The sequence below is a fragment of the Mobula hypostoma genome, chromosome 10 (assembly GCF_963921235.1).
Source record: "Mobula hypostoma chromosome 10, sMobHyp1.1, whole genome shotgun sequence".
NCBI lineage: Eukaryota > Metazoa > Chordata > Chondrichthyes > Myliobatiformes > Myliobatidae > Mobula > Mobula hypostoma.
The window spans coordinates 122251956-122275199 of NC_086106.1; the positions used below are offsets into that span (position 1 = coordinate 122251956).

The window sequence follows — 23244 nt, forward strand, 5'->3', positions numbered from 1 at the left end:
CTGCATTCTCTCAACAGCAAGAATGTCCGTCCTCAAATTTGGAGACCAAAACTGCACACAGTATTCCAGGTGTGGTCTCACCAGGGCCCTGTACAGCTGCAGAAGGACCTCTTTGCTCCTATACTCAATCCCCCTTGTTATGAAGGCCAGCATGCCATTAGCTTTCTTCACAGCCTGCTGTACCTGCATGCTTGCTTTCAATGACTGATGAACAAGGACACCTAGATCTTGTTGTGCTTCCCCTTTTCCTAACTTGACTCCATTTAGACAATAATCTGCCTTCCTGTTCTTACCACCAAAGTAGATAACCTCACATTTATCCACATTAAACTGCATCTGCCATGCAACCACCCACTCACCCAGCCTGTCCAAGTCACCCTGCATTCTCATAATGAAGATATAAAAACTAAAGGCACAGCAGATGACATTGTGGATGCAGAAAGAGGAGAGATCAGATTGTAAAGAGAGTATTAGAAAGATTAATGAGACAATACTCCAGTGAACTAAATGCACCTTCCCTGGATCAAGATGCACAAACTAGAAGAAAAGGCATGAAGAAGGGTGTCCAGAGGTGTTAGAACCACTTCCTGCCGTCTCAGAGTCAACTCCTACCACCACTAGGAAGAGACCCCAGAACCTGAGATTGTTTCACAGCCACAAGTCTCAGCTGCCAAGCAGAGTGACCCCTTTTTGTCAGGAAAGATGCTATCCCACAAGAGTAAGAAACCTTTCACAGCGATTAAATCTTTAGGCCTGAGTGGGACAATTTAAAATTTAATCTGCTGTGGATATCTGTGTATAATAGTATTATAAAATATACCATGTATACAGTTGAGATGCATTCTCTATTGAGTTGGAGATCATAGCTAAGCATATTGTGCATTTAATATCTCAGTAATCTTTGAGTAATCTTGTATGTGTGTATTTATAGGTTGATTAAGATTTCCTGTTCATTTAAATAATTCACTTCAGGTTATATGTATAAATACGTGAATTGCATACGTCATTTACGCTACCATGCGATATGAGCACGTCTTCCGTAAAGTAAGCTCAAAGTTAGACCTGCATTTTGATCATCCATGTCTTCCTTTGAATTAAAGTTTTAAAGTTACAAAAAATTATATCATGTTTTTGATATGTATTGGTTATTTATTTATTATTGTTACTTTGTTCTGTGCTTGCAGTTTGTTCTCCTTTGCACATTGGTTGTTTTGTCCATCTTTGTTGTGTGTGATTTCCCAATGATTCTACTGTGTTCTTTCCATTTACTGTGAATGCCTGCAAGAAAATGATTCTTTGGGTGGTATATGGTTACATATATGTACTTTGATAATAAATTTACTTTGAACTTTGACTGAAGACTCTTCCTTGAATATTACTTTTCCGTTCTCTCAATTCCTCCAAATAGAACAGGTAATAATTTTGCTCTACTCTTCAATAAGCTACTGGGGAAGAGAGAAAATGTTGCTATAGTCTATTCTAATATTCAGATGCTATTGTTGCACCATCATTTCTATATCCCACTGAGATTTTATGTTTAACATAGTAGAAATGAGTTTATTCTATTCAGTCAAGTAGAAGAGACTTGGCTGATATTACTCTGTAGTCTGGAAAGTGTCCTGGAATATCAGACATCTTTTAGATGAGACATGTTGGCCTCCTAAGCATAGGTAAAATATTTCTTGACTTACAAAGTAGGGAACCCACTACCCTGCCCATTATTTTCTCCAGCTGATCCTTACTAAAATTGTTCATCTAGTCATTCTACTGCTGTTAGTAGGAGCATAATTTTTCAGTGGCAGACACTTTTCTAACAGTGACCGCACTCTTCAATGACTGTTAAGAACCTTGGAATTTCCTAATTACATCATCCCAGTTTCACAGTATTCAGGATGTCCTGGGATCAAGGAATGCTCCATCTATAGACGCTTATACAGGTGAGCTCTCGTGATATATCTGTTCCTGCAAACGACAGATTCTTGTTTCTCCTCTCTGTCCAATTTAGTAATTTTTCTTTTTCTTTTAAATCAGTCTTATGTGCATTTGATGCCATTCTTTGCAATATTGTGGAGTTGTGACCATATCAAGTAATTTTTGTATTTTCTGACTTGTGGACAAAATCAACTAATGTATGTTTATAAAAATGGAATCTGTCTGTAATCCTGGGACAGCCTTTGCTCAGCTTCAGGTTACCGCATGCAGTTAATGAATTGTAAATGACATCAGATCATCACTTGCTGGAATTATTGAGTTAATTAGAAACAAGGATATAACCATGAACCTAGAAAACATCAAGCTGCTGCAAAAACAGAGCTTAATTCCCACCGCTGTCTGTAAGGAGTTTATCCATTCTCCCCATCTCTGGATGGGATTTCCTCCAAGTAACCTGCTTTCCTCCCACATTCCAGAGACATACAGACAGGGTTAGGGTTTGAGAGTTGTGGGCATACTATGTTGGCGTTGGAAGCCTGCGGACTCCCCCCACCACCTCCTCAGATGGTGCTGGCCGTTGATGCAAACAATGCAGGCCGCTGTATACATTGGAGTTTCAATGCCTATGTGACAGATAAAAATAATTTTTTCAACATTTTAGTGAGATTTTTTAAAGGAATCTGTTTTATCTTAAAGTTTAGATTGCACATAAATCTCCCATATTTCCATCTTGGAGCATTGTTATGAATCTTGATATTTGCTGGTCTCTAGCTTATGGACTTTTTGAGGTTATCTTCATGTTAATTCCAGACTCCCAGTTATTTCATGGATGACATTTTAAGCAATACAGTGCAGTAACAGGCCCTTCAAGCCAAAAGACTCTGCACCACCCAACTGGACCCATGTGACCAATTAACCTACTAACCAGTACATCTTTGAACGTGGGAGGAAACCAAAGCATCCAGAGGAAAACCAAGCAGTCATGAGAAGATCATGCGGACTCCTTACAGTTAGAGGCAGAATTGAACCCGGGTTTCTGGTGCTGGAATAGTGTAACACTAACCACTATGCTACTATTTCTCTTATAAATGGACATGAATTTATGCACATATAATGGTTATCTTCACGATAATTCCAGATTCACAGTTATTTCATGAATATTATTGTCTTTTTTTTCTGGCATGCGCCTGCGTGCGTGTGCGTCTCTGCGTGTGTGTCTGCGTATGTGCGCATCTGTGCGTCCGTGATTACGTCTTTTTTCATGGCTTTCTACAAGGCGCGGAACAAGAGAGAGAGACACTGTGTAGCGCGCCACTCCCCACACAGACATTTTCGCAGTATTTTTCCTTTATTTTACAAGGTCGAGTTGCGATCTCGACACTCAACCAGGCACGGACAGAAAGCGTACTCGGGAGCGGACCCGACTGGTTTCGAACCTGGGAATCTCCACTCCCGGGTCATTGCACCACCAGCCGGCCCGGATATCATTGTCTTAAGACCTGAAATAAACATGTTCAGCATTGGTCCCAGCATATGGTTACTCAGGATAAAAAGCTTTGTATATTGTTCATATTGCAACAATCCTGCCATTGATGGACCTGCTACATCATTCATTTTCACGGCAGCATAAGCATGCAATTTGTGGGTAGTTTAAAAGAACAGTCATTTGGCATGATACTGGGCACTTCTAAACAAATGCAAAAACAAATCTTGAAACACAGTTGCCTCTTTGCACCCAATGTTTCCTCATTATCACGTACCGAGAGGGAAGACTGAAGTGTTCTACCTGGAATTGCCCCTTGGGATCCTCAACAATAACTGCAATGAAGGAAAAAACACCTCTGCTTCTTATACCATTCAATACAGCTAATACGTCCTGAGCTCAGAAGTCGAGGCCCCTGAGTCAGCGTAGCAGCGAGTCTGCAAGTGCACTGGAGGCTAGAAGCCTGTCATGGGGTTGAAGGTGAGAGAGAGCGAAAGTGGGAGATTGCTTTAGCTGTTGGTGTTTTATTTTGTTGCTGTTGTTCTGTTGTTGCTTTGTGTTGGGCATGATATGTTGGTCCCAGACAGTGTGGTAATATCTGCGAACTGCCCCCAGCACATCCTTAGGTTGTGTTCATTGTTTATGCAAGTGATGCGTTTAACTGTATGTTTTGATGTACATTATCATGACGTGCTCTGTCTAATGATGTTGTTGATCATGGTCTCATGGCCATGACTGTTCATGGCAAATGTTTCTACAGAATGGCCTTTGCCATCTGAGCAGTGTCTTAACAAGATGGGTGACCCCTGCTATTATCAATACTCTCCAGAGATTGTCTAAGACAGTGGTCACATAACCAGGTCTTGTGTTATGCCAGCTGCTCATAAGACCATCTACCACCTGCTCCCATAGCTTCACGTGACCTTGCCCTGACCAGGTCTAAGCGGGTGCTACACCCTGTCCAGGGGTAACCTTCAGGCCGGTGGAGTGAGAGAGCACCTTAGACCTCCTTTGGTCGAGACGCATCTCCAGCTGCCACTCTGTCCATGCACAGCCGCATGTGAAAAATAAACCTGAACTTTAATATGAATCAATTTTGGGCCCCTTATCTAAGGAAGGATGTGCTGACGTTGGAGAGGGTCCAGAGGTGCTTCACAAGAATGATCCTGCGAATGAAAAGTTTAATGCCTGAGGAGCATGTGACAGAGTTTAGAAGAATGAGGTGTGTGATCTCATTGAAACCTATGGAATAATGAAAGGCCTATGTAGAATGGACATTGAGAGGATGCTTCTTATAATGAGGGAGTCCAGGTCCAGGGGGCATAGGTTGTCCCTTTAGAACCAAGCAGAGGAAGAATTTCTTTACATAGAAGGTGGTAAATCTGTGGATTTATTACCACAGGCAGCTGTGGAGACCAAGGCATTGGGCATGTTCAATGCAGAGAGTTTCTTGAGTAGTAAGGGCCTACCTTCTTAGTGAAGCACAACCCTTCTTAAATCAGGGGTTAAACTGCTTATTGGTCTGACCAATGCTTTACAAAGCCTCAGCATCACATCCTTGATTTTATATTCTATTTATCTCTAAATGATTTCTAATGGTCCTTTTATGACCGAATCAACCTGCAAATTAACCTTTAGGGAATCCTGCACATAGACTTCCAAGTCCTTTGCACCTCTAATTTCTGAATTTGTTCCCCATTTAAAAAAGTCTATGCTTTTATTCCTTCTACCAAAGTGGATGAATAAACACTGTATTTCAATTACAAACAAGAAAAAATCTGCAGATGCTGGAAGTCCAAGCAACACACACAAATGCTGGAAGAACTCAGCAGGCAGCATCAATGGAAAAGAGCACAGTCGATGTTTCGGGCCAAGGCCCTTTGGCAGGATTGGAGAAAAAAAGCTGAGGAGTAGATTTAAAAGGAGGGTTGAAGGGGAGAGAGAAACACAAGGGGATAGGTAAAACCTGAAGCGGAAGGGATGAAGTAAAGAGCTGGGAAGTTGATTGGTGATAGAGGTACAGGACTGGTGAAGGGGGAGTCTGCCAGAAGAGGCAGAAGGCCATGGAAGAAAGAAAAGGGGGGGGGGGCTAGCACCAGAGGGAGGCGATGGGCACGCAAGGAGATAAGTGAGAGAGGGCAAAGGGGATGGGGAATGGTGAAGGAGGGGGGCATTACTGGAAGTTTGAGAAATTGATGTTCATGCCATCAGGTTGGAGGCTACCCAGAAGGAATACAAGGTATTGTTCCTCCAACCTACGTGCAGGAAGCCATGGATAGACATATCGGAAGGGGTATGGGAAGTGGAATTGTATTTCATCACTGCATTTCATCTGCCACTTCTTTGCCCATTCTCTCTTAAACTGTCTAAGTTCTTCTGCAGACTCCCTGTTTCATCAACAGTACCTGCTCCAATGCCAGTTCCTATTCTACCGGGATGTCCTTGCACTGTGGTCCCAGACTCTCCCACCATTGGAAACATCAGTTCCACTCTATCTGGGCCTTTCAGTATGTGTACCACACACAAAAGTTGCTGGTGAACACAGCAGGCCAGGCAGCATCTCTAGGAAGAGGTACAATCGACGTCTCGGGCTGAGACCCTTCGTCAGGACTAATTGAAAGAAGAGCTAGTAAGAGATTTGAAAGTGGGAGGGGAAGGGGGAGATCCAAAATGATAAGAGAAGACAGGAGGGGGAGGGATGGAACAAAGAGCTGGACAGTTGATTGGCAAAAGGGATATAAGAGGATCATGGGACAGGAGGCCTAGGGAGAAAGAAAAGGGGGAGGGGGAGAAGCCCAGAGGATGGGCAAGGGGTATAGTGAGAGGGACAGAGGGAGAAAAAGGAGAGAGAGAAGAAGAATGTGTGTACATAAATAAATAAATAAATAACGAATGGGGTACGAGGGGGAGATGGGGCATTAGCGTAAGTTTGAGAAATCAATGTTCATGCCATCAGGTTGGAGGCTACCCTGACGGAATATAAGGTGTTGTTCCTCCAACCTGAGTGTGGCTTCATCTTTACAGTAGAGGAGGCCGTGGATAGACATATCAGAATAGGAATGGGATGTGGAGTTAAAATGTGTGGCCACTGGGAGATCCTGCTTTCTCTGGTGGACAGAGCGCAGGTGTTCAGTGAAAACGATCTCCCAGTCTGCGTCGGGTCTCGCCAATATAAAGAAGGCCGCATCGGGAACACCGGATGCAGTATATCACCCCAGCCGACTCACAGGTGAAGTGTCGCCTCACTTGGAAGGACTGTCTAGGGCCCTGAATGGTGGTGAGGGAGGAAGTGTAAGGGCATGTGTAGCATTTGTTCCGCTTACAAGGATAAGTGCCAGGAGGGAGATCGGTGAGGAGGGATGGGGGGGACGAATGGACAAGGGAGTCACGTAGGAAGCGATCCCTGCAGAAAGCAGGGGGCGGGGGGGGGTTGGGAAAGATGTGCTTAGTGGTGGGATCCCGTTGGAGGTGGCGGAAGTTACAGAGAATTATATGTTGGACCCGGAGGCTGGTGGGGTGGTAGGTGAGGACAAGGGGAACCCTATTCCTAGTGGGGTGGCATGAGGATGGAGTGAGAGCAGCTGTGCGTGAAATGGGGGAGATCCGTTTGAGAGCAGAGTTGATGGTTGCGGCGTCTGTAAGGAATTAGTACATTCTCCCCTTGACCATGTAGGTTTCTCCAGGTGCTCCGGTTGCCTCCTATAGTCCAAAGACACACCAGTCGTTAGGTTAATTGATCATGCTAAATTGTCCTCTGATTAGGGTAGGGTTAAATTGGTGGGTTCATTGGGCCTGAAGGCCTGTTCCGTGCTGTATCTCTAAATAAAATAGAGAAACATGAAAACTTTGCCTCTATATTTGGCATGGATTTATGTTATTTGCAGATATTTGTTTCAATAATAAAACATATGGTGCATGAAATTTTAATGCATAAAGATGGCAAAGGAGAGCAATTCCCCACCAACCACGTTTTGTTATGAATGTAAGAAAAATCTGGACGGAGATGGATGTTAAATGCAGTGAAAAATTCCGAGGCAACTCACAAATCTGTCAACTGGGTCACTAAGATGTTAGAACAGGTGATCAAAAGTAGGTTTTATGAAACTCCAGAGAGACCAAGGATGAGAGGAAAGTTGAAAGCTCTTTAAACTGATAAGGATTATTTTGGTGGTTAAATCAAGGAGTTCCTCATGTGGTGTTCAAAGACATGCTAATTCCTGGTTGCATAGGTGAATTTTATAGAAGATCACAACACTGTGAACAATAATCTGCTTTAACTTTGATGTTTTAATAAGACAGGCAACATCTGTTCTTCTTGATATGAGGCACCCTCCAATATCTGATAGGAAACTGTCAAACAGTACAGATTTTTGTTTTATTACAGAGACTTGCTCAATAGTTGATGACAATAAAATTACCTTAACTAAGGACTATTTGTCCTCTACAACAGTAAAGTAAAATAACTTTATTATCCAAGTACAAATATGCCAGCATGTCCAACCCTGAGATTCATGTTCATGCAGACACACTCAATAAATCCAATAACCTTAACAGAATCAATGAAAGACCACACCAACCTGGCCTTTCAACCAGTGTGCAAAAGACAGCAACTATGCAATACAAAAGAGAGAAAAAAAGTAGTAGTAGTAGTAATAATAATAATACTAACAACAACAATGATAATAATAAATAAATAAGCAATTAATACCAAGAATATGAGATGAAGAGTCCTTGAAAGTGAGGCTGTAGGTTGCAGGAACAGTTCAGTGATGGGGTGAGTGAAGTTCACTCTGGTTCAAGAGCCTGATGGCTGAGGGGTAATAACTGTTCCTGAAACTGGTGGTGTGAATCCTGAGGCTCCTGTCCCTTCTTCCTGATGGCGGCAGCATGACTTAGATGGTGGGGGTCCCTGATGATGGATGCTGCTTTCCTGAGACAGCACCCCATGTAGATATGCTCACTGGTGGGGAGGGCTTTACCCATACTAGACCGGGCTGTACCCATTACTTTTTGTAGGATTTTCTATTCAAAGGCATTGGTGTTTCCAAAGCAGGCTGTGATGCAACCAGTCAACATACCCTCCACCAAACAACTATAGAAGTTTGTCAAAGTTTTAGATGTCATGCCAAATCTTCAAAAACTCCTAAGGAAGTAGAGGTGCTGTTGTGCTTTCTTCGTAATTGCACTTACATGCTGGACCCAGAATGGGTCCTCTAAAATGATAACACCGAGGAATTTAAAGTTGCTGATCCTCTCCACCTCTGCTCCACCAATGAGGACAGGCTAATGGACCTCCAGTTTCCTCCTCCTGAAGTCAATAATAAGCCCCTTGGTCTTGCTAACATTGAATTTACGTCTGTTATTATGGCACCACTCAGCCGGATTTCCAATCTCCCTCCCTACACGCCGATTCTTCACCACCTTTGATTTGGGCCTTGACACCGATTTCATCAACAAATTTAGAGATGGCACTGGAGCTGTGTTGAGACACACAGTCATAAGTATAAAGTGAGTAGAGCAGGGGGTTAAGCACACAGCCTTGTGGTGATGGAGATCCTGGAGGAGATATTGTTGCCACTCTGAACTGACTGGGGTCTGCAAGTGAGGAAATCCAGGATCCAATTGCACAAGGAGGTATTGAGGCCAATGTCTTGAAGCTTATTGATTAGTTTTGAGGGGATAATAGAGCTGTAATCAATGGGTTGGCGCGTGGCCAAGTGGTTAAGGCATTCGTCCAGTGATTTGAAGGTCACTAGTTTGAGCCTTGGCTGAGGCAGCGTGTGTCTCCTTGAGCAAGGCACTTAACCACACATTGCTCAGCGACGACGCCAATGCCAAGCTGTATGGGTCCTAATGCCCTTCCCTTGGACAACATCGGTGTCATGGAGAGGGGAGACTTGCAGCATGGGCAACGGCTGGTCTTCCACACAACCTTGCCAAGGCCTGCGCCCTGGAAACCTCCCAAGGCGCAAATCCATGGTCTCATGAGACTAACAGATGCCTATAAAATCAATTAAGGGTATCCTGATGTATCAATCTTTGCTGTCCAGATGTTCCAGGGTTGAGTGAAGAGCTGTGAGGTGGCATCTGCTGTGGACCTGTTGTGCCAGTAGGATAATTGGAGTCACTTCTCAGGCAAGAGTTGAAATATTTCAACACCAGCCTCTCTAAACACTTCATCACTATGCATGCAAGTGCTACTGAATAATACTCGTTGAGGCAACTTATCATGTTCTTCACAGGCACCGGTACAATTGAAGCCTGCTTGAAGCAGGCGGTTACCTCAAACTGATCAACCAAGAGTTTAAAGATCTCAGTAAATACTCCAGCCAATTGATCAACACAGGTGTATATTATTTGACCAGGCACTCCATCTGGTCCAGATGTTTTCTGTGAATTCACCCTCTTGAAGGATGCTCTCATGTTGGCCTCAGAGACTGAAATCACAGGATCATTGGGGGCTGTGAGAGCTCGTGATGGTTCCTCCATCTTTTGACGGTCAAAACAAGCATAGAGGGCATTGAGCTCATCTGGAAGCAAAGCCCTGTTGTCATCTATGTCACCTTTTAAGAGGTGATAGCACTCAAGCCCTACAACAGCTGTGGAGCATCCTTCAACGATTCAAGCCAATCACCTTTCTCTCCAGTGGGTGCAAGGGTGGGAAATTACACTTTTACATTGTTCACTTCAGGTAGCTATACAAATATCTACCTCTAGTGAACTAGATATTCTACAAGGTGTGCTGTCACAGGAAAGCAACAGCCATCATCAAGGGTTCCCATCATCCAGGCCATACTCTCTTCTTGCTGCTGCCATCAGGAAACAGGTACAGGAGTCTTAGGTCCCACACCACCAGGCTCAGGAACAGTCATTACCCCTTTACCCCTAAACCAGAGTGGATAACTTCACTCACCCAACACTGAACTGATTCCACAACCAATGGACTCACTTTCGAGCACTACACAACTCATATTCTCAACATTTATTATGATTTATTATTATTGTTTACACAATTTGTTGTCTTTTGCATATTGGTTTCCATCTTTATGTGCAGTATTTTTCATTGTTTATATTATGTTTCTTTGTATTTACTGTGAATATCCCCAAGAAAATGTATCTCAGGGTAGTATGTTGTGACATATATGCATTTTGATAATAAATTTATTTTGAACTTTGAAACACAATTTACACAATATATGGAAACTACAGCAAACTAATTCTTTCTGCCTGGACATGACCCAAATCCCTTAAGCCAATCTAAAAGGCTCTTAAACACTACCATTTGTATCTGCTTTCATTGCCATCCCTGGCAGTGTGAACCTACACGTCTCCATTTAAAAAACCTTGCCCCACACACCTCCTCTAAAATTTTGCTTTTCACTCTAGTATTTGGCATTTCTACCCAGTGAAATAGATTCTGATGGTCTACCACCTATGCCGTTCATAATTTTATAAACGTCGATCAAGCCTCCCCTCAGCTTCCAACTCTCCAGAGGAAAAGAAAATCCAAGTTTAACCAACCTCTCCTTATAGCTCATACCCTCTAATCCAGGTCTCTAATCCAGGCAGCATCCTGCAGAACTTCTTTTGCAGCCTCTCCAAAGGCTTCACATTCTTCCTATAATAGGGTGAACAGAACTGTACACAATACTCTAATGTGGCCTATATATAGCTAGGATGCCCAAGGCTTTTGCACAGTACTGTATTTGTCAACATGCAGTAGAAAGCGAGTTTGTAAATCTGGCAGCAGCAAAGGATGTTGCAAATGACAAACTGGGGTGCCATGGGAGGGGGGTGGGACAGGTGGCAGAGAAGCAATGCCAGATGGGGAGGTGAGAGCACAGGTGCAGATTCACCCAGCCCTGAGACATCAGGCAAGGTTACTTGATTCCAAGCATCTGGTTTGTTGATCATCACAGAACGTCTCTCTGGTGCTTCCAGCTCCCTCCTCTCTCCCTTCCCCTTTTCCCAACCCCCTTCCCACTCTCAGTCCACAATAGTGACCCGTATCAGAATCTGGTTTATCATCACTCATATTTCATGAAATTTGTTTGTTTTTTGTGGCAGCAGTATAGGGCAATACAAAAACATGATTACAGTACTATGCAAATTGGCTTCAGGACTCAAATGATGAATACAAATATGTTATACGCTTTTTTCCCCTATCTAATAGTGTTGCCACATTCAGGGAGCTATGAATTGGATCCCAAAATCCCTTTTTTGTGGCATAGTGTCAAATTTTGCACGACAGTGTTCCTGGGTTAATACTGCATTGGATACAATACACCATGTGAAAAACAAACAAAAACACATGAAACAATAGCACAATTCCACAGCAATTAGCATTGTTAGTATACAGTTCTAGCAACCCAGACTCAATCCCATTTTGGAGTATGCATATTCTCGCTGCAGCTGCATGGGTTTCTCTTCGTCCCACATCACAATCAATTCTGGTCAATAATTTCATTGTTAATCATGGATTATCTCGTGTTTTGATGGATGGTAGCGAAGAATACATGGGTTAGATGGAAACCAGTGAGTTAGGGCAGAGGAGATGATAGGGATGCTCTAAGGGCCAACATAGACTGTATAGGCTGAATACATCCCTAAGACATAAGAAAAAGAGGAAACAATATCAGGTTAAATACCTGAAAAGAGAGTTAGGTCCCACACAACCAGGATCAGGAACAGGTATTATTACCCTATAACCATCAGCCTCCTGATCCAGCATGGACAACTTCACTCAGTACAACTCTGACTCCACAACCTACTGACTCACATTTAAGGGATCTAGAAAATCATGTTCTCTGTATTATTTATTTATATATTGCACAATTTGTCATCTTTTGCATATTGTTTGCCAATGTTATGTACTTTTTAACATAAGTTCTATTGTATTTCTTTATTTTCCTGTAAATGCCCACCTTACATGAAATGGCCGTCTGGTCAAGATGGCACCTGCGTACAACATGCCCTTGGTGGACCATGAAACTGTTTATTTCTCATCTTTTGCATCTACTTTTCATCCTGAATGTGTTTCTGGAACTGTTAGAGCCTGCGATTTGCAGTTTGGAGATTTATTGGGTGAGCCAGCACTTTGCTGTGTCTGAGAGGATTCCGGGAGGCAGCAAGCACAAGCCTCGAGGCGAGGAGGCTGCTGGATAGGGTGGGAGCCAATGCTGAACTCCATTTCACCGATTAAAGCTTCCATTGTTCACCAGTTAAAGTGACAAGGAAAATCGAAACATTGAGGCGAATGCAGAGGACAGGTGCTGACTGCCTGCCCTCTGATTACTCTGCTGCCGGAGAGCTGAGCCCGTGACCTGTCAGTCCCCAGAGGATGTCACCGAGGTTTTCTGTGTTTTGGATATGGATTTGACTGTAGACTAAGGGCTTCCTTTTAATCTTATTATTTTTTATATTCTGTGTTTTCGCCAGTTCATTCTCATTATTTTATGCGGGGGGAGGAGGAGGGTTTGGGATTTGATGATCATGTTGCATTTTTGTTAGATTTTTGTATGGGGAGAAGAGTATTTGGAGGATGGTGTTCTTGTTGCATTTTGTGTAGAGGGGGGTTTGGTGGTTGATGATCATGTTGCCATTCTTTTTTGTGCAAGGCGTGGGTGTTTGCTGTTTCTCCCTGAACTGACCTCCATGGCTTTTCTTGGTTTCTTGGCTATCTGGAGAAGAATCACAGTGTTGTATACTGCATATATACTTTGATAATAAATGAATCTTTGAAATGCCTGCAAGAATGCCTCAAGGTTGTATGTGGTGACATACAAGTACTTTGATAATAAATTTAGTTTGACTTTGACCTTTCAGCAGAATTGGAAAGCTAAGAAAGCTAATTAACTTAAAAAATTTTTTTTAGCATTTTTGATTCACCTTTTATTTAGCAACTTTGAGCCAACCATTTTGCTCTCAGTTCTCCAGTTCTAGTGAAGGGGTTTTGAGCCAAACCATTACCCTGTTTTCTCTCCACACAGAGAGTACCCAAGAACAAGACTGAGCCCAGTTCACGGTATCTGTATAGTGACAGCACTAATTGCTCTGCCATTCATCAGGAATCAAGGGTCCTGATGAAGGTTCTCAGCATGAAACCTTCACTGTTCATTCCCTTTCTTAGATGGTGTCTGATCTGCCGTGCCCTCCAGCATTGTGTGTGTGGTGCTGCACCACTGCTTCCTGCACTTCTGTCTGTATTTGATATTTCACAGACAGGTTCTGCCGAAACTTCTGTTCATTCTCAGTTTTCTGGTTACATTTCAGATTTCCAGCCTCTGCAGTTTTCTGATTTACAGCCTGTAGGCAAATGATCTGCTAATGGCTTGTGGTTGTATTACCCGCATTTTATGAGGAGTTTGAGGACATTTGATATGTCATCAAAGTCTTCAGAAAGTGCAGAGCATTCTAACAGGTTGCACCACCGTCTGATTGGAATGCACAGGATCGTAAGGCACTTCAGAAGGCTGGAGACTTAGCCAGCTCTATCACCAGCAGCAACCTCCCCAAAAGTCGATTCAAGAAAGTGGCACCCATCATTAAAGATCCTCACCGTGCCCTCCTCTAATTGCTACCACTAGAGAGGAGGTATAGGAACCAGAGAACACACTTAATACTTCAAGCAAGAAGGTCCTTCCCCTCTGTCATCATATTTCTCCATTAGCACAGCCTCACTATTTTGCTCAACTTGTTTTTTTTAATTTCTTCTTGTAATTCGCAGTACTTTTCATGCCTTGCAAGGTACTGCCACCACAAAACAACAAATTTCATGTCACCTTAGTGATAAAAACATCTGCTTCTGATTCTGACCTGTCAGACGACGCATCACAGCGACGCTCTCTTTCCTCAGGCAAACGTACAATATTTCAAGGTGCTTTTGGGAGAACATAATTGGTTTCCTAACAAATAATGATTCTGTTGGAAAAACTCAGAGGGTCAAGCAGCATCTATGGAAGGAAATGAATTATCAATATTTCCAGTCAACAATTGTTTCCTCCCACAGGTGCTGCTCAACCCACTGAGCTGTTCCAGCAGGTAACATCCAGCATCTACAGTCCCTTGGGTCTCCTGGCTAATAATTATCCTCAATTAACATAACAGGAAAGAGGGAGGAGAAAAAGGATGGGGCGGTGAAGGAATCTGGCTGCTTTCCCTACATAATAACAATTATTACACTTTGATAGGTTGATTGCAAATTCCAGGATCCAGACTCGGGAAAGGTACTAAAGAAACACAAGTACAGGCTTCTCTTTAAGAGCTTCATATGCTTATTTGAAATTATACACTCAATGGCCTCTTTATTAGGTACACCTGTACACCCACTCATTAATGCAAAATATCTAATCAGCCAATCACGTGTCAGCAACTCAATGCATAAAAGCATGCAGATGTGGTCAAGTGGTTCAGTTGTTGTTCAGACCAAACATCAGAATAGAGAAAAAATATGATCTAAGTGACTTTGACCGTGGAATGATTGTTAATATCAAACAGGGTGGTTGGAATATCACTAAACTGCTGAGCTCCTGGGATTGTCATGCACAACAGTCTCTAAAATTTACAGAAAATTATACGGAAAACAACAAGAACATCCAGTGAGCAGCAATTCTGTGGGCTAAAATGCCTTGTTAATGAGAGAGGTCTGGGGTGAATGTCCAGACTGGTTCAAACTGACAGGAGGACAACAGTAACTCAAATAACAACAGCGGTGTGCAGAAGAACAACTCTCAAAGCACAATACATCAAACCTTGAAGTGGATGGGCTACAGCAGAAGACCATGAATATAAACTCAGTGAACTCTTAATGAGGTACAGAAGGTATCTGATAAAGTGGCTCTTACTGTATTTTGATAGTAATTACATTCATTTCCTGTTGACATACCCTTCATATTTGCCCCAAATGACTGCCAAAGAAAACCACCAGGAAGCATGGTTGTGTAGCACTTAGAATAATGGTAATATAATGCCAGTGAACTGAGTTCAATTCCTGCCACAGTCTGTAAGGAGTTTGTACGTTCTCCCAATCAATGCATGGATTCCCTCCCAGTGATGTGGTTTCCTCCCACATTCCAAATACTTCAAAATTCTAAAATGGTCAGTAGAATAATTCGTCACATGGGTGTAATTGGGCGGCATAGGCTGATTGGGCCAAAGGTTCTGTTACCGTGATGTATCTCTTAAAAAGTTAAGGAAGCATTCAAAAGTCCCACTAACTTAAATTGTCTGATTTTGGTCATACAAGTTTAGCTTTAAGAACTGTGTGTACCAGGTCCAGCTTCATCATGGGCACCAGCCTTTCCAGCATCAAGGGCATCTTCAAGGAGTGAGCATCAAGTCAGCATCATGATTAAAGGCCCACATTCACCCAGGACATGCCCTCTTCTCATTGCTACCACGAGGGGCCAGGTACAGGAGCCTGAAGACAGGCGCGCAAAGTTTCAGGAACAGTTGTTTTTCCCTCTCTGCCATCAAATTTCTGAATGGAAAATGAACCCATGAACACTGCTCTCTTTTTGCACGACTTAGTTATTTGAATTTTAATATGTTTCTAATCGAAATTTCGTGTTTTTATGATGTAGTTTCATGTACAGCTGTCGCAAAACAACAAATTACACTACAAAATGCCAGTGATATTCAACCTGATTCTGATGTAGTGCAGTTTAAAAACGCACGGGCTAGTAGGTCAAATGGTCACATGGGTGTAAGTGGGCGCCGCGGGCTTGTTGGGCCGGAGGGGTCTGATACCGCGCTGTACCACTAAATTATCTTTTTTAAGCCCCAAACAATCGAAGCTGACACCATGCTCGGGACGAGACACCTCATAACACATCGCGTACACTGCCTGTGCAGTTCAACGTGGAAATCGGACTTCAATCGTTAACTGGAACTAACGCCAAACTGAAAATTGATAACAGCCCATCTGTTACTCCCTCCCTCCTCAGCCCAGTGAGAGCGGAGAAAAACTGCTCTACGTACAACACCGGACCCCTCCTCGCCCCGTCAACACTGTTTTACCCACTTATTTCCACCATATATCCTGCAATGATCTTGTCGCCAAGCGCCACGAGAAATGTCCCAAAGATTCAAGAATTCGTCATTCGTCAGAACACAAGTGTAAAGGAAAACGAAGTTGTTAATCCGGATCCGACACAGTATTCACACACAATAAGCATACAAAACAATAAAACAGTGTATTAAAGCATAACTTTAGCCTATATACATATTTATTTAATGTATTGATGTATATACTGTATTTATGTGTTCATCAAGTGACGCTAAGGTATACGAGTATCAACCATACAGAAGGCGACTCTGGCAGGAAATGATAAGGTGGGGTGGTCAGGGTTGGGAGTGCTGGGTGGTGGGTGGAGGTGTTGATCTGCCTGACAGCTTGGGGGAAGTGACTGTTTTCGAGTCTGCTGGTCCTGGCGTGGATGCATTCTCCTAAACAGTAATTTCCCGCAAGCCATCATCCAGCGGCACCCAAGGTTAAAGGCCACTCTTGGGCCATTGGTACGTGTAAGCATCGGTACTTCGAGCGACAGAACAAGGCCCCATTCTGCACCATCGGAATCATAAACGCCTTCGTCTTGGCTGCTGCATGCTCTGGTGACGAGCTCAATTAGTCATCGCTGTGGCTGCCAGGCGACGTGAAGTGTTGCAGATGGGTGTACTGGAGCCTTTAATCAGCCTTACATACCGGAGATCTGAATCCCATCAACGTAACCGATCGACAGGTAATAATGAAAAGGGACAACAAATACGACTTTGAAGGAGGAACTTAATTGCAGGCGAAGCAAGGAGCCCGTGCAAGTTTTATTGTGACAGTGGCTGAGCTCAACTCCCGGGAGAACGTTATCCATCACGGGTAAAGCCCTTCCCCACTCTGAGCACATCTATTAGGAGCGGTATCGCACGATATCAGCCTCCATCAAGGATGCCCACCACCCAGGACATGCTACTGAATCAGGAAAGGAGGACATGAGCCTCAGAGCCCACACCACCAGGTTCGGGAACGGTTTTTATTCCCTCAAACATCAGGCTCTTGAACCAAAGGGAATAACCACACTCACTCCATCCCTGAACTCTTTCCACAACCTATGGACACACTTTCAGGGACTCTTCATCTCATGTTCTCGATATTTATTTTTTATTTATATTATTTTGTTGTATTTGCGTTGTCCTCATTCTTGATGGAGGGGCAGGGGTTAAGTTAAATAGTACTTTTCAATTAGAGTTACAGGGCACAGAATCAGGCCCTTCGGCCCAAAATCTCTAATCTAATCTATTCCCGTTTAACCCAAATCCCGGTTTTTATAAAATTTCCAACGAAACGGTCTCCAACAGGATTTCCCAAAGGTGCGGTGGGTGGGTGTTCATCCCGATTGTCACTATTTCACAAAGGAAAAAACGCACACACGGCCTTCCTCAAATAATTAGTAGAAGCAAATCGCTGTTCACAGTCATAATTAAGTACTATGGGAGTTATTACGACAGAGACTCAAATTGATTACGTCCTTCGGAGCGTGAAATGCTCTCGGGTGGACCCGCATCCACCTGCTCTACAAACGGGCATCTCGGGACTGTGTTTCCAGTTAGACCACTCCGGAGATGAACAACTTGCAAAGTCAACTCAGCCACTGCACATTGCACACCCCGCCCCCGGCTTAATATTCCCAAACTGCAGGCTGTCAATTGCATCCCTAGAAAACAACGAAACATCAAACGTACAGGAACAGGCTTTCCGACCCACAATGTTGTATGAAACCAATTAAATTAGTAATCAAATAACCAAGTAAACAAGTCCCTTCTGTCCACACATTCATCCATTTTCCTCATATTCACATGCCTATCCATCTCCACCACCGATGGTCCCAAGCCCGGTTGCGAAAGAAGGAAGTTCGGCCAGGGGGCTGACAATCCCATCCTGTAAAAACCCAGAGCTATAGAAACACCAACAGAAGTTCCAAATCCCTGGGAGAGGAAAGACCTTCGCTAAAAAGAAGCATGAAGTCGTGTGGTGAAAGCTGAAGTCCTTGGAAGCGACAGGGCTGATCAACCTTCTGTCCTCTAGGGCCACCAGACTGGCCCAGGACTGATAACTCTGGCGAGCTGCCACTGGCGGCCTACGCACTCTGTAGGAGTGATGGGGCTTAGCACGCCTCTTACAACTACCTCTACCATCACCCCAGGCACCCCTCACTCTGTGCAAAAAGACACTTGCCCCGCACATCTCCTTTGAAATTACCTTCTCACTTTAAAGGTACGCCCTTTGATACTGGATATTTCAACCTGGGAAAAAGTCTCTGCGCTAACTATACCTCTCAATCATACCCACCCCCAGCCCCCGGCGCTTCAGAGAAAACAGCCCAAGTTCGTCCACCTTCTCGTTAAGTGAGAGTTGCGCCAAAACGCAAACACTGAGAGCACATTATAAGTAATAACCCCAAATTGTTCCCCGTTGTGCTTAAATACTTGTGTAGACGTCTGCCGAAGTGCTTCGCTCCCATTTGCTGTTTTAGCATTACAGATGACGTTGGGTGTTGACAGTGACAGGGAAAGGCTGCTTCAGCCGGCTGGGTTTAGAACTGCTTGCTCCTTTACTGCATAAATCAATTTAGAACAGGCAGCCTTGCTAACTGGCTACTAAAGTGTCGCTGAAAGCGCGTTATCCATCCTGATGCCCAACGTTCATCTTCATTCTTTATGGAGAACAGGGGTAAGGTTAAATAATCAAAGAACAGTGCAGCACAGAAAAATGTCATTCGACCTATCTAGTCCGTACTTAGTCCCTTCGACTTACACCCGGACCATTGCCCTCCATCCCCCTCTCATGTATGTACCGATCTAAATTTCTCTTAAATGTTTGAAATCGAACCCATAGCCACCACTACCACTGGCAGATCGTTCCACAGTGAAGTTGTTCTCTTCAAGTTCCCTTAAACATTTCACCTTTCACGCTTAACCCATGACCTCTAGTTCTAGACTTACCCCGCCTCAGTGGGGAAAAACCTGCTTCCATTTACGTCCTCAATCTTGTACACGTCTATCAAGTCTTCCCTCATTCTCCCACCTGCATTCTAAATTAGAGTTACACTACACGGACATAGCTCCTCGGACCAACTCCTCCAATTTAGGCTAGTCCCGTTTCATCTGTGTTCCTCCAGGGGTTCCCAACCCGGGGTTCAACCCGGGGACCACTCAGTTAATGCTAGGGGTCCGTGGCATTAAAAAAGTTAAGAAGCCCTTCATGTGTCTAAACACAAGTAGTTCTGCAGATACTGCAAATCCAGGGAAACACAACAAAATCCTGGAAGAACTCAGCAGGTCAGGCAGTAGAGAAATAAACAGCCAGCGTTTCGGGCCGAGACCCTTCATCAAGATTCATGTACCTCGTGCCTTTTAAATGTTGGAATTTTACCTGCCTCAGTCACTCACCAATATCCTTCAAGTCTCCTAAATCTTTCCCCATTCGCATTAAATATGCGCTCTCAAGTTCATGAGTGGGGGGTTGGGGGTGCGGCGACTGCATTCATCTTTCTGTATCAGTAATAATTTTTATACACCTCAACAAGATCGTTTCTCATTCTCCTTCGTTTCAAGCAATAAAGTCTTACCCCGTCCAACCTCTCTCTTATAATCCAGCCCCTGGAGTCCTGGTTACATCCTCGTAAATCTTATCTGCACTCTTTCCAGATTAATGGCACCTTTCCCATAGCAGTCTGAACAAAACTGAACACAATACTCCAAGTCCAGTCCAGTGTAACCAGCACCAGTGTAATTAAAATAAGACACGCTTTCTCAACTTGCTCTGCAATTTTAACACGAAATCCGCAAATAAGTTTCCCCAAGTTAATAATTGCAAACGACCACAGTTTGTTTGATTCCAGTTAGAGATATACCTTATCGTCTAAGATACGCCCCTTATAGCAAAGAGGGTCCGTTTTATACAACTAAACACCTTCCAGCGGTCATGCACATTATGGATCAATGGACTTACACGCGGAATACTTCGAGCACGATTTGGACAGCGAAGTTCCCTGTAAACCAGAGCCGGATTCAGCAAAACAAAACTTCACTTATCTAAACGTTAAAGTTTGTTAGTGGATGTGCTTTATTGAATTTACTACAAAGTAACCCGTTTGTTTTTAGTTCTGCCCGTGATGTTCAATAAATTCCGTACTGGCGGGGTTTTATATAATAACACGCTATGAAGGTGAAGTTAGACTAATGGCTGGTTGTCAGCACGTGGGCGCCTTACCGGTTTCCCAGGAATTTCAAGTGCGGAGGTGTTGCGGGTTGAAATATGCACGTCCGTCCGCCAAGCTGGGTCAATTCCCGGGGTTCACTGGACGATTCTGTGGGCTGGCTGCGTCCCCCCGGTGTGAAGGCGGCGACGGCGGCGTGTGTGCGAAGGACATTCCTCGGATCCGGTTCCCCCTCCGTATTATGGCTGGATTCTCCTCAAATCAGTTCATCTTGGGCGAGTGTTTCCCCCGGAGCGCGGATCCCTCTCTCTCTCCCTCGCACATACACTCAGGAGTCCTTGAATCAATAAGTGCTTGCATTGATCAATCCTGCAAAATCCATCCTCTCTCCCCCCTACCAAAAAAAAAGCCACGCACAGGAAAAAAGAATAAGCAATTCAGATCCCTGGTTTGAGTCTCATCTTGAGGAAGCCGGGCGGTTTTAGTCCGTCTCCTGGATTCGCGAATGCACAGATCAGGTGCTGCCGGCGCAGTTCCAGTTGATTGACAAGCCTTTTCTTAGCTACAAGCCGGGGTAGACCGCAGGAAGCAACCCGAACCTTGCAATTGACTGACGCTTTTTTGGGGGGAAATTGTCGCTCAGCTCCGTCCCGATGCTGAAATTCTCTAAAAGAGGCGTCCAAGATCCAAGCTGCTTCTCTCCTGTTAACCACTGGAGTCTACCGAGCTCACAGATACTCCCCACTATTTCTGCGCAAAAAAAACACTGTGGCAAGCTGGAAGCGAGAGCGTCCTAAACTCGCGCTCTTGTCATTTGCAGTTAAGAGCGCAGTGCTCTTAGGATGGTACAGCATCACCCCACTAACATACTTTCACAATTTCTCCCTGCACCCCACCCCCTCACGCCCCCCATCGAATCACACCCAGAAACCCGATAAACAGCCGCCAGATGTTTTTAATAATGGATATTTTTTAATAAATACGGGTGCATTATACAACACTTTCGGCTCCCTGAGCGATCCCCCAACAATATTCCCCACGCCGTTACTGCCGCCTAGTGGGATTAGCGTAGGACTGGGTCGGTTTTGTATCGTGTAAATTGCACCAACGCTTCTAGCAGGTCGTACTTGGACAACATGATCTTCAAATACACTATATATGAAAATTATATTTTTGGATGAGGTCCTCAGTGATGGACTTTTACAGACCCCCCACACACTTAGCCGCTCCGCTTGATCTACTTCTTATGTAATCACCGGGATTTAGCCCCGTTCAACTTTCGCACGTGAACCGATAACAAGTCTCCTAAAACGAGAAAATTAATGAGCACCGCGTGAAATTAAATGACACCCAGGAGGCGTTAATTTGCAAAGCGCCCGGAGTGGCTGAGTTCAAATTAAGTCGTTTCGGGAAGAGATTGGAATTGTGCTTTGAAGTTTTTTTTTGCTTATGAAAGGAGTCAGTCGTTGGTACGACCGCATCTGCAGGACAAATGACAAGGCAGTTGGTAATAATAATTAATACTCTCAGTCACTATGGAGACTTAATCTACGGGCTTGCCCTTTTTTCGTAGTTAGCGAAAGCGCACGTCATAAACAGGAAGCGATTGTCAAGGCCAAAAATGACACTCAGCGGCCACTTTATTAGGTACACCTGGACGTACGTTAATACAAATATCTAATCGGCCAATCATCTAGTGGCTATTCATTGCGGAATATCTGTATCAAGACACGGTCGAGAGATTCAGTTGTTGTCCAGATCAAACATCAAAATTGGGGGGAAATGATATAAGTGACTTCGACCATGTTAGTGCCAGACGGGGTGGTTTGATTATCCCAGAAACTGTGGATTCCCTGGGATTTTCACTTACAACACAGTTTACACAGAATGGCGCAAACATTAAAAAAAAAATCCAGTGAGCAGAGTTCTGTGGTTGAAAACAACTTGTTAATGAGAGAGGCCAGAGGAGAATGGCCGCTCTGGTTCCAGCTGATAGGAAGGCGACAGTAACTCCTGTAACCACGCGTTATAACAGTGGCGCGCAGAAGTACATTTCTGAACGTATAAATCAACACAAAGCGAAGAGAAATCGGTGTTTGTGAGAGTACGCACATCAGAGCAGCTTTTCCTCCGCAGATATTCCCCAACAAACCTTCCAGCTTTGGGATTCCTATAGCGACAATACACTCGGAAGCCACTCAATTAGGCACTGGGTGTTTGCTCGTAATACGGTTGAAGTAAAATAGGTCGGCCAGTTCTCTCTGCAAACTCCTTTGGTTCCTCCAGCGTGAGTGCGCACATCGTATTAACCCCATGCCAATATGCAAGCTCCTCATCCCTTTCGGGACAGGGAAGAAATCATACACTCAGTGACGACGTAGCGTCGGGGAGGGGCGGAACAACTTTTATTAGACGATTCTTCGAAGTAATTCACGGTTTCATAATCACCAACACTAATTCTTCTTCTTCTTGAGACCTTAGCTCCCAGTGGGGCTACGGCCATTGGTGACCTCGCTTCCATCGTCCTAAATCGATGATAAGGTTGGAGTTCATCAATGTTGCTGTAATCCGTGTATGCACTGTACAGGGGATTGGCAGACGCAGAGCCTTGTTGGCCGG

At 44.0% G+C, this 23244-nt stretch overlaps 1 protein-coding gene across 2 annotated transcripts in view; it reads right to left on the minus strand.

Moving 5' to 3' along the window:
• The window catches only part of il1rapl2 (interleukin 1 receptor accessory protein-like 2), a 1302096-nt gene extending 1280700 nt beyond the window's left edge, over positions 1-21396 (minus strand). For both annotated transcript variants that reach the window (XM_063061139.1, XM_063061140.1), the window contains exon 1: positions 20679-21396. The gene's annotated coding sequence lies outside the window, so the exon portion shown is untranslated. The remainder of the gene's footprint in view (positions 1-20678) is intronic.
• Positions 21397-23244: the final 1848 nt, after the last annotated feature.